Raw genomic sequence first — 19,622 nt, forward strand, 5'->3', positions numbered from 1 at the left:
ACCTCGAGCCGCCAACTTCAAAACGACACACAAACATGCAAAAAAGAGCACAAAGGGAGTTCAGAGGATCTCCAGTGGTGCTAAGCAACAGTCTCCAGGAATGACAAATCCTTGCTCTGACTGACAACATGACAAGGTTGTGTTGGAGAGGAAGAGACAGACGAAGACAGAGGAAATTGAAGGAGGGGTGTTTCTGAGCTTCACACGGTGCTGACAGACTCTTGAAAAGCTGCGTTCAGGACCTCTACTTGACCCGTGTTGTTGTAAACAGCAGTCAGCTGCTGACGCTGACCCAGACCGTGACGAGAGGATGTACCTTCACTCTCAGATAAATCAAACACAGAGAAAATGTGGCTTCATGCTGACCTTGTAGAGCTAACACCCCTCCACCGTCCATCCTTGAGCTTGATGGCTACTTTCACTAGAAAATCTTTCATCTGTCATCTATATAACCTTTGTTTGTCTGCCTAAAAGCTCAGATCTAAATTCCACTGAAAATCTGGTGCAACCCTTGAACAATGACGCTCACTTATAGTATTTGTGGAACTTGACACAGTCTGAGCTGTTTTGCAAAAAAATCAGTTTCTGGACATGAACATCAAAGCCCAGATGTGTCATTTTCATTTCAGGCCACATGAAGATCATGAATGTCACTAAAGAGCCGGTTGTGGCAACTACTTATTAAACTTAGACAGCTTTCTTAGTGTTTGATGTTTTGATGTTCAGTGCAATGTTTTTATGTGAATAGTGCCAAATTACATCAATGTGAAACGTTGTCTTAAAGTTTTATTTATGTTGAGTCTAGAGGGCCACATAAATGGCTATGGTGGGCCAGATTTGGCCCTTGAGCCTTCAGTTTGACACGTGTCATAGCCCAAAAGATTTGTAGCTATTTTTACCTCAAAATATCTAATCTTCAATAGCAGCTTATTTCACTATTAAAGATTGACATTATCTCCAACTCTTGCTCAACAGTTTATGTTTAAACTCCATAGAAATCTATTGTTCCACTCCATCTTCTGCACCTCTGACAGGTCTCTCAAATGGTGACCAAAATGTGCGCTTCAGCACGTTTGTAATAATAATGAATACACCATCCAGTGCAGATGGCCATTCGCTCATTATGGTTTCCACGGCTCAGAGCGAACCGAGGCAGGGCTTATGTGGAGCCATCTGTATCTGTGACACAACGTAGGGTAGCAGGCGCACAGTGGGAGTCATTTACGCTTTTATTGTAATCCATACATCTTTCTCGTTTAACTCAACATGTTACTGTAAAGTTGCCAATAAAGGCAATTGAAAATCTCGCCGCCACATACGCAAAGCTGTCATCTCATTTGTATGTTTGTTTATTATGGTTATGCAGCGGCTGCTTATTCAGACCGCGCCACAAGATTACTGCTGTCACTTTGATGATTCTTGCTGAAGTATTCTCTTTGCTTCTCATACCAGTGGTTTCATTCTCAATTTGCTCCCCAACAAACTGTGTGTATGTGTGTCTTTGTTGTGCTCATACCTGCGTGTTTATTGCTGGGCATGCATGAGCCTGTGCTTACCCACTGTGGGCGTGTGCGTGTGTGTGTGTGATGGGTTATTGATCGAGCCCCAGCTGAAGTGGTGGGCCCTCAGGTGCAGTCAATCAAAACAATGGGGAGCCTATCATGGGAGCACTGCATTTCGCAGGAGCCATCTGATTGGCTATTACCAGGAGGCATATTGCCATGATGACGAATAAGATCCAAACTAAGGCTATGGCTTCATCAGCGACGGGATGGAATCGGTGCCATTTCATTGTTATTGAGAGCTATTGACAGCATTAGACAGAGAGGATTAGAGTATCTTTACTCCCAGGAGAGAAAGACAACGGGTGGAAGGTAGAAGGAGATGGAAAGCTGTGAAAGAAGTTGGTAGGGGGGGAAAAAACGAAGCAGAGGGAATGGGGTTGCGCCGATGAGGGAATAAAAGAACAAAATTGAATATAGAGAGAAGAGATTGGAAAGTGTCTGCAGAAAGAGACGCAGAGCCACAAAGAGACAGAAGTGGTAAAGAAAAGTACATTTACCCAGGGACTGAGAGAGGAGAAAATTTAAAGCACTTTCACTTCAGTTCAGTGCTTTTAATTACATGTCAATAAACAGCATTTTCACCACAATTAAAAAAAAATTATACATTTAATTCAGCTGCAAAATCCCACATCTTATTTATTTATTTTTTATATTTTCCTGTGTTAGTTTCAACTAATTAAAACAGCTCCTGTCTGCGTCGATCCGAACATTATTTGCATTTCAAGCTACTAGAAGTCAGATTCTACCTCATCTCTGCTCTTTGAAGCACAAATCGATTTACCTTCTTTTGCAAATAAAAGAGAGAAACATGTTTGAAATCTATGACGCTCAAGAACCGAAGGTTTAAGAGCAAAAACAAAACCCATTGCATCAGGGAACAACAGAAGGAGGTGATCTGATCCTATGAGTCATGTTTTGTTTTACATCATGTGGAAGGCTGCGCTCGTGTTTACATGGGAAAAAAATTGGGAGCGCAGTACAACATAGGAAGAAGGCAAGCCAGTGGAAGTAGCAACGTCTGAACATTTTTCTGCAGAGAGGTCTTGTGCCTCGACATTCATGGGAATTTTACTCTGACATTAACTTGAGAAAGTACACATACGCCTAGAACCACAAATAAATATCTGCACTTTTATTCAGCCTCCCTGGGCCAATATTTTCCAAACCAACTTTTGCTAAAAAATAAAACAAAAAATAGCAATAAGTCTTTTGGGGCTTGTCTCTACCAGCTCTGAACATCAGGATAATATTTTTCCCTATTTTCTTTGTAAATAGCTCAAGCCCATCCATTAGACAGAGAACAGCAACAAACCCAAGCCCAGCACAGACTTGGACTTGGGTCCAGACTTTGACTGGTTTGTTCCAACACATGAATATGATTTGATCAACGCTGCTGCATTGTAACCCTGCCTGTGTGTTTTGTGTGTTTTCACAGAGTCTGACGTCTTTTGGAGTTTCCAACACGTTTTCTTCAAGGTTTGTCTAGTATTTTGTCCTAACAAACTTTCATGTCTCTTCTAAAGAAAATTATCCTGAACTATGCAGCCATCACCACTGTGTTTCAAGGTGGATGTTTTTGTGATGTACAGTTCTCCAAAATGTGTGCCACAAGATCTAACATTGGTCTCCTGTGAACAGAGAATCTTCTTCCACATGTGTGCGACTTGTAGTTATCCTGTCAACAGATTACTTCTGAGCTGTCTCCTTTTCAAAGAAATAAATAGCTGTGCTGTGATCTTACCATTTAAAGATGATGGATTTAAAAGTGCTGCTTTAGGCCTTAAAAGCTTGAGATATTGTTTTATAGCCAAACCCTGCTTTCAACATCTCCATAAATTTAGCCCTTCAGAGTTCTCTTTAACAATGTAAATTCATGCAACGCCAAGGACTTAAATGTTCTGCAACTGTAACTCTTTCAAAAGTTGAAAAGTACGCTGCTGTGGAAGTGAAGTGAGAGAGGCTACCACAGCATTAGACAGGTGGCGTTAATGTTGTGGCTAGCATTGTGGTGGTTGCAACTCCACCAGCATATTACTGTTGTTATTACAGTTATTATCACAATTTTCTGAGGTCACCGGGTGTTCCTGCTTTTATTAGCAATTTGGTGTGGATTAACCAGGATGAAGCTTTTTTCCTCATCAATCTGAGGCCGAGCGGTCACAGCTGGGGCCGGAGAGCCAGGTTCACTGTTTTTAATTATTTAACAAAACTGGAAAAGCTACATAAAAAATGTCCACATGCGAAAAAAAAAGAAAAAAAAGAAAATCCAAAGCAAAGCTAGTCTTAGAATTGATTATTGTCTTAGGAAAGTTTTACCAGGTTCCTATGGATACCCCTTTGATAGATCTGGCCATGAAATTCTAAGCAATTCTGAGCACTTCTTCCATCACTGCAGATGAGCGAAAGAAAATAAGGAGCTGAGAAGTCTCAGAATGAGGTGGGGGAATTGAGAGAGCCAGACAGAGTCGAAATGAAGTCGAGCACAAATGGTAAGACACTATTGCCGTGTTCAATTTGCTAGGACTGTGTATCTGGCTGGCATACAAGCTCTGTTGTGGTGGCGGTACATGGCTGAGTCCCTGTCGCTGTCGGGTGTCAGTCTGCGGGGAGCTGGAGCAGCAAGAGGCCTGACCACACTTGTCTGAGCTGCACAGAAGAAGAAAAAATTTGTTCCTAGCCTCCCTCGTTTTCTTTCATTCTGCACCCTGCTGCATGTCACCCTATGCACTGGCACCACCAAGACACACAGAGAAGCTTAACACATAAATATTCTGATGTGCCCGACTGTGTGTGGGTGCCTGCATGTGTGTGTGTGTGTGTGTGTGTGTGTGTGTGCAGAACAGAACAGTGAGGACAGTATATGAAAAGGGACATTCAGGCACTGTAGATTCAGCTGTTTGGTGTGTGCATTCATCTTGAAGCATATTTGTGTGTTTACTTATTTGCCTGTGTGCGTGTGTGTGTGTGTGCGCACTCGAGAATTGGCAGCTTGCTTGTAGAGTCTGTTGTGTCTATTGTGAAAAAGAAAGCCGTAAAATCTGAAATCTTAATTACATAAAGGGGAGCGTGTGGAGAGGAAGGGGTGGGTGGCTGGTTCATGATGTTGGGAGGGTTACATTGGAGGCAGGAAAAGGAAGGAATGCGATCTCCCCACTGACCCCCAGGGAAGACGGAGAGAGGATGAAGAGAGACGGAGGCAGAGGAAGTGGGATGAGCAGGGGAGGAGCAGAAAATAAAACTCAGATGGAGAAAAGAAGCTTCAGGCTATATAAGGAAAAAAAATCTTTTTGTTTTCCACCCCTCCTGCCTTATTGTATGAAACAAAGAAATCTAACAGTTATCATAAAGGAAGGATGAATCATTTCTATAATTGAATTTGTAAGTGGAACAGCTTCAGTGGCTTTGGATTTCAGGAGACTGTATGGAGCGACCATCAGGGGAACAGAAGCGTTATTTTGCTCATTCTCACAATTAACCAGCCTGCTGAGTACAGAGAGGCACTGCAGCAGAAAGCGGGGCCGCCGTCCCTGAATGAGTCTGGTTAAGTCATTTTGGAGCATTTGCTAAAATACAGCAACCTTCCCCAGACAGTATTGATGAGCTGGGAGGTTGGCCCGAGTGTGTAAGTATGTTTGTGCTCATGCAGTGGAAAGATTCAATTCTCCCCCTCCTTTGACTTCCGACATTTGGCTACTTGAGAGGATTAAGCTTTTGCTGCTTTGTGTCTGCTTCTAATATCAAGAGCCGCACATATTTTCGTTCATTTTGACTCAGCATTTTGAGTCTGCAGTCATTTGGGTTCCTTTATTCTCTTTTCTCATCATCTCTGACTTACTATCCTGCTTCAACTCTCTTGTTTCTTTGCACTTCTATCATTTTTTTCTGTATTTTCTACCTTATCTGCATGTTCTGTTTTATTCTTCAGCTGTTCAGTTTGATACAGGCATCTTAGAAAGTCAAGACTTTATGGTGAAGCCTTGCACTTCTGAGAAATATGGGAACCTGTAAGCAGGTACCCAAATTTTTCATTTCTGCTCTTGACATTTCTCACTTTACCAGAAAATGTTTGAGAAAGAGCTATTTCATTTTAAAGCGCTTCATAAAGCGCCTTTCCGAAATATTCATACTTTCCCCAGTGCATGTACTCAGGATTTTATGAGATGAGGTGCAAAAATCTGTCAACATTTTTTTACATCTCTGGAAGCATTTTTTGTTGTCCAAATGGTTTATAGACAACTAGGTCAAAATTGAAAGACATTTGGTTTAATATTGAAAGTTTTATTGCTCTCCAGAATTGATCTCAGAAGTTTATGAGTCTTTTAACTGTAGACTGGTTTTAGTCAAGAATGGGTCCCACAAAGAAATGTTTGACTCATGGCTTTCTAGCTAAGGATCTGGCAAGATTACTACTGTATATCTACATACAATTTATGATATCTGGCTTTGTCTTCACATTATTGAGGGGGTTTTTTTTGTTGTTATTTTATTTACTGTCATCTTTCTTATCAAAATTAAACTTTTTTCTTTATCTGCCTCTACAACATTTTACCAGCAGGTGTGTCCTTTCTGTAAATCTGTCTGGATAATTTCAATTCTTGCTGCATAACTGACTTTTATCACATGGCAACAAAGCTGAACTTTAACTCTGAAGATACCGCGGACATGTCTTGGTGTCAGGATACAACCGGTCGAGCCAGATGGCCTAACGACTTAAAATGTATGTTCTCATTTACATATTTATGCATATTTTTTTCCATTATTCCCAGTTTCTTTTGCCGACAAATAGATAAAATACAGAGTATATTCTATACATTGATGTTTTACAGCTTTAAAAATGGAAAGAATAAAATTATATCACAATACTAAGTCAAATGAAGCAGTCTTTGAGTTTTGGTTTATATTTTCTCACATTTTTGCAGACTATTTTGCAGACATTTTAAATATTAAGTCTAAATGTTCATTTTTTTAACCAGTTTATATTTGTTGGATCTAATATATTAGTTGAAATCATCACTATGAATAAACATATTACTTTCCCCAGTTTAAACAAAGTCTACATGTAACTTTAGTATAGACATCAGATCTATCGCTCACTGAGTGCAAATCAGCTTGAAGCCTTTAGGGAAGTCATTTCCAGTATCGCCATCTTCCCATCAACTCTGACCAGCATTCCTGTCCAGCTGAAGAAGATCATCCCACCAGCATGATGCTGCCTCCACCATGTTTAATAATAAAGATAGTGTGGGCATCACACAGTGTTCATTCTCTTAGATTTTAATTAGAGGATTTGCTAACAGTGCTTTCACTTCAGATAAACACAACGGTTTAAAATTATCTCAATGCAAAGAAAAGGACAATAAATAAATAAAATATAAAATGTTTAAATAAAACAATATTAAAACACTGATTTAAAAAGTGCCAGAAAATTATCTGGATCCACCAGATATCTTTCAAATAAAGAAAACACTGAATAAAGTGCAACTACCAGGAAGGGAGCAGGAAAACGTACAGATTATATTTAATACAAACACAGTTAAACAAACCTGTTTCAATATTTGCTTTTTATATTAAGAAAATAAAAACCCGGATAAAAGAAAAAGACACAGTTTAACAAAAGTTTTTAAAAAAAATCTTTATATTAACATTTCTTATTTCGGATAATATAAGCAATTGAAGAGATATATTTTAATAATCTCTAATGTACCACCCACTTAATAAAGTGGTTATTATGTATTATTATAAACCATAATATTTTCAAAGCAGAGAGTTTCCCTCTGAGAGGCTGAAGATCCACAGGTTACAGACCAATGAGCTAAACCGAATAATAAGAGGGAACATTATCATCAACATCTCTATTAAATCATCCGAAAACATATTGCTGAAGAGCTTCAGCAATATCTTATATAAATTCTGTCAAAGAAATTTTAAAAACTCTGTTTAGTGATGACTAAAAGCATAATTTTAAGATTTGAGACAATTATTCTTTTTCTTTCTCCTAACAAGCTATGATTTTATTCTCCATTACCCATGGAGTCCCACTGAACTTCAAGGCTCCAGCGAAACTTCAGCAAAAAGGAGACTGGGAAGCTACCAGGCAGGTGGTCATAATGTAATGCCCGATCAGCGGAGAACCTCCATACTAATCCCTCAATTTATATTTTCCTTGTGATTAATTTGGCAGAAAAGGGGACAGCACAAATGAGAATGAATAAGAATAACTGTGAAGAGCAAATATAATATGACAGCTTTGCTTTCCGCAAATGATTAATTAACATTCTTAGATTCATAATTAAGCAAACAAGCCCAAAACAGCAGTATTTGCTTGCTTGAGCTACTCAAATATAATTTTCCTCCAATGGAAAATGCTACGAAGACAAATCGAAAGGTGTCACCTTGGTGGCTGAAAATGGCATCAAGTTTCTGTTTTCTTTTTTTCCATCACTTTGTTTCCTGAACAATTTCTTGATTAGTCTTCCCTTCAGTCTAATCAAGAAGCTCTCTGTATGTTTTCTCAATTCCTCTGACTTGTCCTCGCTCAGCAGGGCTGCAGACACTTTGAAGTCTCACTTTCACCTCCTTCCTCCCTCTCCGCTTTGTCTCCTCTTCTTCAGCCTCTATCAGTTCTGACTTTACTTCAGGAACACTGTATAGCCCTGTCTCTTCGCTGACCTCTCTCTTCTCTCTCAGGATCTTCGCTCTCAGCGCTCTCTTCAATCTCGACAGCCCACTTTCTCTGCCACAGCCCCCCACTGCCGCCTCGCCATCCGCCCCCTCTGTTCATTGAACATGGATAAATTCTGCCCAGTATTCTCCTTGACAAAGAGGCCCTCAGTCTGTGTCACAGGCTGCTCGGGGAACCACCGTTCTCCTGCGACACTGTCACATCTGAGTACGTCAGGCTCAAACATACAGACCAGCTCCAACAATCTGCATGAGCTCTCCAAGAAGCAGCAAAGAACGGTGTGTTCTTGTGTGTGTGCTGGTATGCAAGCAGGCCGTCTTGTTTTCTCAAAGTCCGCGTCCCGGTGCACGGCTGCGTGTGATTTGTTTGAACATGCCAGCAGCGAGTTTGCATTTCAGCCTTGCTGCATGCATATGTACCACCCGCTGTTCAGGCAGTGTGTGTGTGTGTGAGTGGAGGTGGAGCATGCCTCTCGGTTTATTCCTTTCCCCGGGAACTGTTTAAAAAAGAAGAGTTGTTTATCATCTGAGGCTGTCGATGCACTTGTTGCAGCTGCGGCTGACGTCAGCACAGCAGTTTAATCACAATTAGGAGGCCATCCTTGAACTCGTTTGTCTTGCGGCTTGATTGGAGATTGAAAATTTGCGTTCTGAACAAAGCCTTGGAAATGCAGCAGTGACATTATTACATACGGCACTGGAAAGAGAGCCATGTCTGAGCAGGAATGGAGGGTTGTCAGTAAGAATCAGTGTTTCACATGAACGCTATTCTAGATACATCCCTTTCTTATTTAAGTACTAAATGAATGGTAAACTTGGTTCTGATATTAATGATGTAATTAGGTACTGAAGATTAAAAATATGCAGATTTAAGTTTTAATCATTGAGCTTTATTCAAGTTCATGGATAATATCCTTATGAATAAAGCCAATACTTAAATCTCACTCAATTTACTTTTAAGCATCTATTTTATTTTGAGAAAAAAACTAATTTACTTTTTTATTGAGATAATTACTTGCCTGTCTTCAAACACTTTCCCAAAGCTGCTAATATTTAAGGACATCTGAAACTTACTCTGGTGACATTAAACAGTGTTATAGTTCAGTGTAAATGGCTGTCCAAACTCAGGACACAGTTCAACAATTTCTTGTAGAAAATGCCAATATCAAAGTTAATTTTATTTCCTCTTGCTGTGGATAAAATGAATGCTTTCCCTCCTTCACTTCTAGCTTAGCAATAAAAACAGAAGGCCTGTGCCTTAATCATTAAAGCTGAAATGATCCATGCGAGGTTCTGTTTGCACCATGTGTGCGTGTAGTCCCATCCAGATGCCATTAAGCAAAAATAAAGCTACTGATTTTTGTAGCTTTATTTGAACTGTCATTCTTTGATAAACTTACCCATAAATATAGGAAAATAAACAGAGTAGACTGTCCTCAAATTACCTATGAAGCGCGGTGTGGGTATGCACTGTATGCAACGCATAGGGCGCTGCACTAGAGGGGGCGCAAAAATGATGTGGGGAATTTTTTTTCTAGTACTTAACAGCTGTTTGTGTATTAAATGATCAATAACAGAGGAAGAGCACTGATTAGGCGCCTCTTCCCTCCCATACAGGTAGCTAGGGCACGCGAGAAAGCGCTGAGGCGCGTGTTTATTTATTTTTTCTTTTAAATTTGAATTGTAGGAATGAACTCGACAACAGGGAGCTAAAGATGGGCGGCAGAAAAAAAACTCCAGGGCACAAAGCAGAAAACGAAAGAGAGGGATATTAAAAATTAAAATATTAAAACCTCTAAAATATCTAGCACTACTCCAAAAAGAGCAGGTCGTAATAGAAAATGTTGCACATCATTTACAAAAAAAAATTTAAAATAAAAAATAAAAGTGACAGGAGGTATACCTCTACATTAGAGGAAGGAGTCAGACGAAGAAAAGCTTTTCAAAGAGGTTGAAAGACAGAAGGTAAGTAATGTCAGTGTATCAACAAGAGAGTTGTAAATATTCAGATTAGCTTAAACTAGCCTAAAATGACAGGTGGTTGTTTGTTGTCTCCGTCCCATAGAGGAGAGGGGCGCCGGTGACATGTTCGCACACACTTCAGAAAGTATGTAGTTGCGTCCCTGATGAAGCGGCAAAATATTATTTAAGGAGTATGTAATTATTTTGAGAAATAGGATTTCAATTCTAAGATGCCACTTTTCCATGCAAGTATTTCCTTCTGTTTTTGCCGTTAGACCCCAGAAACAAAATAGGTTTCTGTACACTGCAGCTTTTGTGGGAATCCAGGTGTGTCCAAAAGCTGTATGTGTAAACAACATAAAAAGAGGAGCAAACAGATGTTAAAAACTGGCAGAGCTCAACAGCAAAATTCTGTATGCCAAAGCAGAACGATGATGCCAATGTGGATGTAAAAAACTATGGTGCATTTTAAGTCATTTCAGAAGGCTTCCTTCATAAAAGTTTGATAAACAAATGTGATTTAGTTCATCTGAGAGTTGGGGATGTAAGATTTCTTAAGAGGTAAACTATTAAAATAAACTAGTTCTAATAGACATGAGCAGAGTATGAATTTGTTCTTGTGAAAACTGAATTTGCTGCCATTTAGAAGGTTTCACTAAAAACCTCAGAGGCATAATTCATAAAAACAAAACAAAAATAGACAAATCAAATAAAGGAACAAGAACAAAACTATCACTTTTTTAAAGTTTTAGTATGACTAATACATGTCTAGTATTCTAGAGAAACCAAAGCATTTGAAAATCAGTTTGAAATTCAGTTATGATTATTTTAATTTTAGACAGACCCCCTGCCTCTGCAGACAGGGGAGACAACTGTTCAACATCGAGTGCGGCGTAATCAAGCAAACAAAATACACTCTGATTGAAATTATCAGCATGGTTCATTCCGCTGAGTGGTACGCACACAGTAAGATGTTTGGATGCAATCTTTTTATTTAACCTTTGCACCACAGCAACCTACAGGCGCTCAGCTGACTTCAGCACACATGTGGAGCCAAAGAACTAAGTGTGCAAACCCGGAGAGACGGTCTTTTCTTAAAAAGTTGACAAAGTCTTGATGAGACCTCTGATATGCAGGAGGGAAATAAGACACAAAAGCTCTCCTCTGTATAATTCAATGCTGTTGTCTTTGCAGCTGATGGATGTAATAAAAAAAATAACTCCATTAGGTCTGGGAAAATATTTTTGGATAACTTGAACTCTTTAGTCTGAGAAAAAACAGCAATTATCTCAGGAAACAAAACCTGAACAAAAGAAAAGAAAACATTTTTCCTTCAAGTACGTAAATATCCCTCATGCAGATGGTTGTTACCATGAGGGCTGGTTGGTACAACAAACACACAAACTATGATTCTCCAGCACATATGAGCTGCATTAATTTTTGTAGGTCTGTGAATCCGAAGTCTAACACTAAATACTTTTAGTTACATGGCTAGTAGTTCAATTAATAGGAACATAAATGATAAACGTCCTATCGCCAGAGAGAACATGTAAACTCCACAGAGGAAAGCGATATCTGATATTTATAGAAACGACTTTGTTACTGCGAGCAACTGATACACTGTGAAACTCCACATTTTAATGATTTACAGCTACTTGGCAAAACCAGAACCAAAAAAAAAAAAAAAAGTGAAGGACATCCAATGTAGATAGAGGTTTATATCAATTTATGAAAAGTACTCAAACAAACGAAGAGATTTGACTGTAAGTAGATATACTATATGCTGTTAAGCATGGAGAAAGGGAAAAGATTAATGTATAAGATATCCTAATAGTTATTGGGCGAGAGGCAGCAGAAACCCTGGACAGGTCACCTCCAATCCATCACAGATAAACACAGGAGGCAACTATTTATACACCTGAGGGCAATTTAGAGAAATCAGTTAAAGGAAAATGATTGTCCCTGGCCTGGGAGAGGAATCTAAAGTACCTGGAGAAATGCCAAATATGCACTGGAGGAAAATACAGCTGAAACTACCTCATTGTATAAAACAACACTTAATTTTTTTTCTCTCTGTATGACATTAATTAAGACTAAACTTTCCCTATTTTAAGCCAGTTAGGATTACTGAAATTATTTCTATTTCCCAGTTTATCTATGTTCTTCAAATACAGAAGTTTACATACTTCTCTCTCAATATTTGGTAGAACTACCTTGCAAGCTGAAGGATTTCAGTCAAACAAAGTGTGCTACGTATCGTTCTACAAGCCTCTCCCAATGGTTTCCTAATATTTTGGCCTAATCCTCCTGTCTAGCAAAGCTGAATATGGTTTGTAGGCCACCTTTCTCCCACTCAGTTTCATCTCTTTCTACAATTTTTTCCACAGAACTAAAGTCACAGCTCAGGGAAAATCTGAGCTCCTAAATATTAAAACAATTTGCAACTCGTTTGGTGGTATGATTGTGGTCATGATCGAGCTGGAAAACCTATTTGTGTCCAAGATTTGACTTAGTGATGTCAGACGATGTTGTGTCATCTGTTGTGTCAAGACCACCAATCCCTTCAGCAGGAAGGAGTTCTTAACCATGCAAGCTATTCCCTTTAGCAAATGCAATAATGCTCGTCATAGACAAACACTTCAACTTTAGTTTCATGAAGGTTTAATCTCTACTAAGCTTTAATCTGGTCTTTTATGTTTCTTTTGGAGTAATGACTTCTTCCTCTGAGTGGCCTTTCAGCCCATGTTGGTACAGAATTAGTTTTACTGTAAATAATGATTCAGTCAACATCTTTACGAACTGTTTTGCTTTTTCTCTAGGGTTGGGAGCACATTTCTGTGGAGCATTCATGTTCTAACCATGGATGTGTGAGTTCCCACCAAGTACTTTGGGTTCCTCCCACAATTAAGCAAGAACATTTGGTTAATTAGCCATAAAACTGTAATTAGGTTTTAATGGAGTGCATGGTAGTTTTTTACACTGTTTATGGTTCCTATTCATAAACTCATGACTTGTCAGGGGTGTAACCTACATTAAAGCCATTGATCAGTCCTACAAAAACTACATGGGTATAGAAAATGGATGAAACTCAGCTTAAAATTGCAAGTACATTTTTGTGTTTATGTAGCCTACAGCTCAAATGCAAAGTTAAAATGATGTGTGGTTCTAATTTAGATGTAAATTATCATTGGCATAACCTACTTTTATGCAATGCATGTCTTATGATTTACATTTTCTGTAACTTTTAGCAGTTTTTTGCTCTTTTGTTTTTTGCTCTTTTCCTTTTTCCTAACAAGCTCATGCAGAGCCAGCCAACCGAAAAGCGGGGCTGTCTTACTGAATCGCTTTTCCAGAGTTTTATTCTGATTGTTTTGTGCTTTTTCTGCTTCCTTAAAGTATTTTCTCCTGTGTGAGTAGTTGTTTTGTGTCTTCTTTGAGATTTCTGCACGCCCACAGAGAAATCTGCATGCCACATAGTTTTGATTCAGCTCAACTCGAACTGATGCAGTGTCACCAGGGTTTCCTCACATTAGCATCTGCTCTCAGGATTTTCATCACTTCTATCGCCATTCAACAAAGGAAATTTCATTAAATTATGGGAAGCATTTCATAGACAGAAGTTGTGTTTGTTTGATCGTTCAAAGCCCAGACACAAACATTTGTACGGCTGCCTGGAGAATTTTGTTTTTTCGAATGAGAACCCATTTACAGCGAACATGAAATGGAAAACGGAAGCAGCCCGGCGACATGCGGTGAGACCGACAAAGGTCTGCGAGTTTGCCTTTGCACCACAACAGTTCTGTGATGAACTGATGAACCGCATCCACACAGCTCTCCCACTTGGACACCCACGCGCCACACTCGCACACAAATACACACAATCACAGAAAGCAGATAAACAGAGATTCACACAAACATTTCCAACATATTTGCCTTCATGCACACATAAACACAAACACGTATACACGGGGTGGGGATTAAATGACTCAGATGGCATTTGTTCTTTATGTGTCTCTCCACCCCTTTCTCTCTCTCTCTCTCTCTCCCTCTCTCATTGTCAGGTTTTGCTGCCGTGGCAACAGAGTTAAAGATGAGAGAAGGAGGAGGAAGTGGGAGTAGGGAGGAGTGTGAGGGAGACGGTGATGGAACAGGTAAAAGAGAGATCAGAAAGTCAGAACCTGCTGCTTGTGTGAAGTGGAGCTGTGTCACTGCAGCAGTTGTTCCCCATATATGTGTGGGGTTTTTTAATCTTCTAATAAGAGACAGAAACAAAACGAGTGTGTTTTTGTAGTGTTGCCTGGATCAACTGCTGCTCATTGTACCTGATTTCAAAGTGTGTGTGCTGCATGATTGCAACAGATCTCCATCTCAGTGAAATAGAATATTACCAAAAGGGTTATTTATTTCAGAAATTCAATTGTTCAATTTAATTTTGTTGATCTATTTCAAATGGGTAACGAGTAATGTTTTTTTTTCTAATTACCAACAAAAGATTTTAGTACAAAAATGTGAGAAAGACCACAAAGCAGCTACTGACAACTTACAGAATGAGCCGTTATCAAGTATATTAAAGGAAAATTAAGTGGAAGGAAACAGAGTGGTAAAAAATGATGGACTACCAACTGACATGCTGCTATCTTGAGTATAAAATAAGGCAATGCGAGAGTTTGGGGATGATATACCACACACAGACGTGTCCAGGATTTTAAATATAATTGTTGCGATATTTGTGTCAGGCCCCTGCTGAACCAGATAGATCAATGGAAACATATTTCCTGGACCAAGGATTAAAAAGGTTGGACTGTTGCTCAGGTCCAAAAGTAATTTTTTGTCAGATCAAAGTAAATTCTTCATTTCATGAGGAAATCAAATACCTGGAGTCCGGAGGAAAAATGGGAAGGTAAGGAGTCCAAGTTACTGGAGACCCAGTGGGAAGTTTCTGCAGTCAGTGATTTGAGGAGTTGTGTCATCTGCTGTTGTTGGTTTACTGTGTTTATCAAGTCCAAAGTCACAGCAGCTGTTTTTAGTCTCTCGGATCTGCAAGTGGCGCAAAACAAGCAGCATAGGACATGCGCATAAAGCCTCCAAACAAGCTTAGCAGTTTTCACAACGAGAAAACAACAAAAGTGAAGAACAGAGCAGTTTTGTATGGTACAGAACTCCTCTGTGATGCAGTAGTTCATGTAAATAGGGCCCAAACTACTTTAGATCAATATTTCAGTGTTAGAAATACCATTTTGAATTAAACTATGTAATTTTCAACCTTCATAAAAAACTGAATTCTGGGTTTTATTTGCAGTCAGCTATAGTCATTCAAATGAGAAGAAATAAACATTTGAAATCTGTTAGTATCTACATGAGTGATTACTGAAGGTGTCCAATGATATTCAAATTCACCATCATGCACCTGTATAAATGCATTTTTCTTCTCTCCCCTCTGTACCTCCCTCTAATTTGGGATCAGCTCATGCAGTTGTACTTCTTTTTTGTCAACAGAAAAAACAAATGCGGGGAAAAAAGGAGCAAGTGAGCGTCTTCAGCATTTTTGTCTCTAGCTTACATGTGGGGCTTCTGGTTTGTGTTTTCATCTGTACTAATTTGCTCTGCAGAAAGCATCATGCTCAAATCTGGTTTGTTTTCAGCTGCTCCAGGCGAGAGACAAATTCTCTCCGACTTGCTCTCTTCTGACTTGCCTCAACAACTGCAAAGAATTCACTTGCATCAACGCAAAATAACATTTTAGTAATAAAAAAAGAAAAATGCAGGGCAAACCAATATTCTAATTCAGAAAAAGAATTAATGTGCCCCTTACAAAGATGAATATTGAATGCAGAATTCCTGGGTTGGATGGAAATTCTGTTAAAAAACCAATATCTTTCATCATGTCTTTAGACTATTACTACTGAGTCTTTGATTAAATAGATAACGCAAAGAAAGCAGAGAGATTTTCTTTCCATGGAGGAAAAGAGAAATGGTGCCAGAATTTGTAATAAAAGAACTGGTCTTGAATCATCTGTTGGGAAAAAAGTGTGTTTTATCATTACTGCAGAATTTCAGATGTATAGTTAGGCACAGTAATGGTATCTTCCAAGAAAAGGTCCATCTGTAACACTGGAGTAATCACTGAAAAAAATTTAATTGTGCAACGACACAACATTTAGAGCCATTTGTAAAATTTAAAAAAACATTTAAACTTCCTACCTCAATCAAAACTTTTTTCCACCCAGCATGCTTTCTTAATAAGCTGCTAGACATTTTAATTAAACACCAGATAATTCCTACAGAATATAATTGGGTTTTTTAATGGCAAATGTGCAGGGTTTTCTACTGTGTGCCTACTAGGGAAGATGGATGAATATTGGACAGACAATTAAACCTGGAAACACAAATATTCCCCAGACTTATCCAGATGTGGAAGATACCCAAATCAAACTCCATATTTTTCCAGACTAAGAACCCTAAATGTGATAATCTTGCCTCATCTTACTACGCACTTCCCTGTTTGAAAGGCTGCCTTGGGATAAAGACATGAAAAATACATTCTTAGTTGTGACTCTGTTGCTAAAATAGCTGAGAGCTGTTCTTTGTTGCCGCTGCCAGATGGTGAATGTAAGCCATGAATAATGCCATGCAAGTCTAGAAACCGCAGATCTGTGTTGACTCACAGGAATCCAAAGTCTGAGTATTTGTAGGTATTAGTGGACTTGGTATAAGGTTATTGTGTCAGTAAATAACCTTATACCAAATATGGTATCAGGAAATAGGAAAAATAAATAAATAAATACTTGCAATAATGCAAAAAATTAGCTTTTTATTGTGCACATGCACAGCCGTGGTTACAGATAAAAGAGGAGAAATTGAGTGGCTGCCTGGTGGCTGTATTAGATTAAATAACGGAGCAAATTTTTAAGGGCAATTTCATTAAAGAAGAAAAAGAACAGAACCATCAATTTATAAAAGGTCACAGAAGTGACAGTATAAAACAATAAAGCCCCAAGGGATCTTTTTTCCATTTGGTCTTATGTTGGAGAAAAACATGGCAATGAATTGAGCTTGTGACCTTGGTTGATGTCACGCCTTTTGTTTAGTCTTTTATACTTCTTCATTCAAAACCAAGCACACATGCCGGCGATTCCAGGGTTATATAAGATATTAGATTCTACACTGCTTCTTAAATCTGACTTTACAAACCTCTAAACCTATGAATACGTGTATATTTGTAGAAGTAATCCTCTAAATCCTTCCTAAGGCGAATGAAAACCAGAAGTTCCCAATTTTGATGTAACTGTATTCAAATTGGAAGTTTAATTTCCGGGTATTTATGTTATGCAAATTGCCTGAAGACGGTGTGTGCAATTCTTATTGATATTAGCTGTACTGAGCTGTTCAAGCAGCTGTAATACATATTAATCAGATCAGATTAGTCATTTAATTACATGTTTAGATTCCCTGGTCTAACTAGAGGCTAATGGTTGATATTCATCAGAATTTTATTCCCTCTGAAATTATTTAACACTTAGCCTGCATACGTGACATTACTTCTCAAGATGTTCTGGTTTGGATGATTCAAGCCTGAAATGGATCTTCTCCACTCAGTAGGAAACATCACTTCATAAGTGATCTAGGAACTGACTCCAGAGGGAAGGGATGGGAGCAGAGAGGCATCGAGACCCAGTAAAAATAGTTCAGTGATTCTTGAGAAGTGGGACAAAATGGGTTTAAATTTTCGAAAAAAAATTAAATTATTCCTCAAGCTTATGTATTCACATATGACAAATAATGGTTTGGAAATGTAAAGATGCCAAGGTGCAGGCTCCCAGTTGCAACATTTTTTTGAAAATTACATTTTTAATGCTCACCAGGTCCATGAAATCTTTACAGTTTACATTTATTTCACAAAATTTTGAAAATTGTCAGTTATGGTGTTGAAACATCATGGTTGTGACGAACAATTTAGGAATAAAATGGAAGAAAAAACTATAGAATAACATAATCTAACCAGAGCTGCTTGGCCCTCTTAGCCAAAGAAGAGAAAGAAAGAGGTCATGGGGTCCTCAGAAGGTCTGATGCCCCCCAATAATGCCTGATTTTTTACATTATTTTACATATTAGTCTGACGGTGTTGACAAAAACTTGGGACAAATTTCAATTGAATTGGAAAATATATAAATTATTTTTAATTAAATTTATTGCTACTTTTATAATTATTTATTTGAATACTTACACTTAAATGTCATAATATATCTTAGTATTCCTTTATTTATTTTAAACTATTATAATGCATTGAGTTCTGCTCCAGGACAAGGGATTTTAAACCTACTACTGAATACTTTTTATTTAAAATAAATAACACCAAGAAAACATACATTGTTGTGCTCACATGGCCCAGGTTAGTTTAGTCAGATATTTTAAACAATTATATTTTGTGTATATTTTATTCAAATTTTGTTCCGTAGGACCAGTTTTGTCCCTCTTCTCAAGAAGTAAGAAGTTAAGACGTGGCAGTGTCTGGGCTTTTTCAAAACTTGCCTTCCTTTGCATAAAATGCTTTTATATGTGTATCCATCTGTGTTAAACCCATTTCCAACAGGACTGCTTTCAAATTGTTTTCAAATGCCCGGAGGAAGCGGTATCTTCTTCAGCTCTGTACTTTTCAGGCTGAGTGAACAAACCTATAAGGATGTTGGATGGGATAAAAGAGAAAAGTGAGGACCTTGATTGCTGTAAAGTTTCCCAAGAGATTAAGTGTATTTTTCTTGAATGATCACTGTACGGATCAAAACAATAAACTACTTTTTTCAGACAGGGCCTAGAATATATTTAATAAAACTCAATGATGGTAACAAGAAATATGTCATCTGCTAGTTTGTGGACTGACAGCTCATTGCTGTATGCAAAAAACTAAACAGTAAAACAACCAAGCTCCCAAATGTGAGGATGCTTCTTAAAGACAGCTTAGAGTTGAACTCCAGTGAAAAAGTCTGCATATGATTTCTAGATGAGATCAATGATCGAAGAAAAAACACAAGTGAGCGAATCAACTTTATTAAATTTGATTGTAATTTCCAAGCTGTTTGCTTGCTATCGTTTGTTCCATAAAATTGTTTTACATACTGCACATGATTTTGGATGAAGGGTATAAACTCACCAGTCTGCTACTTTAGTTTTAGTTTTTTACTTTCTTCCATTCTCAATAATGGTCTGATAATCTGAGGAAGAAAGTCAGATGCGTTACAGACAACAGGTGGTCTGTTAATTAATTATTAGATGAACTGATAAGTACATCGGATTCCCTCCCTGTATGAAACACTTCAAGCATTTGAGTAAATCTTCATCAATCCTGCTATGCAGACAGAGCATCTGCACAGCATATCATCGTTTAGAGTAACTATAACCTCATTCACAAAAAGGTTT

General features: G+C 38.3%; 1 protein-coding gene across 4 annotated transcripts in view; it reads right to left on the reverse strand.

Annotated features, from left to right (window-relative positions):
• The window catches only part of grik5 (glutamate receptor, ionotropic, kainate 5), a 128,744-nt gene that overhangs the window by 49,419 nt on the left and 59,703 nt on the right, over nucleotides 1-19,622 (reverse strand). Inside the window, exon 1 of one of the 4 annotated variants that reach the window (XM_028012953.1) lies at nucleotides 15,083-15,201. The exons of the other annotated variants lie outside the window; for them this stretch is intronic. The gene's annotated coding sequence lies outside the window, so the exon portion shown is untranslated. Of the gene's footprint in view, nucleotides 1-15,082; nucleotides 15,202-19,622 lie in introns of those variants that run through there. 4 annotated transcript variants of the gene reach the window in all.

Source organism: Xiphophorus couchianus, chromosome 3, assembly GCF_001444195.1.
Source record: "Xiphophorus couchianus chromosome 3, X_couchianus-1.0, whole genome shotgun sequence".
In the NCBI taxonomy this organism is placed as follows: Eukaryota; Metazoa; Chordata; class Actinopteri; order Cyprinodontiformes; family Poeciliidae; genus Xiphophorus; species Xiphophorus couchianus.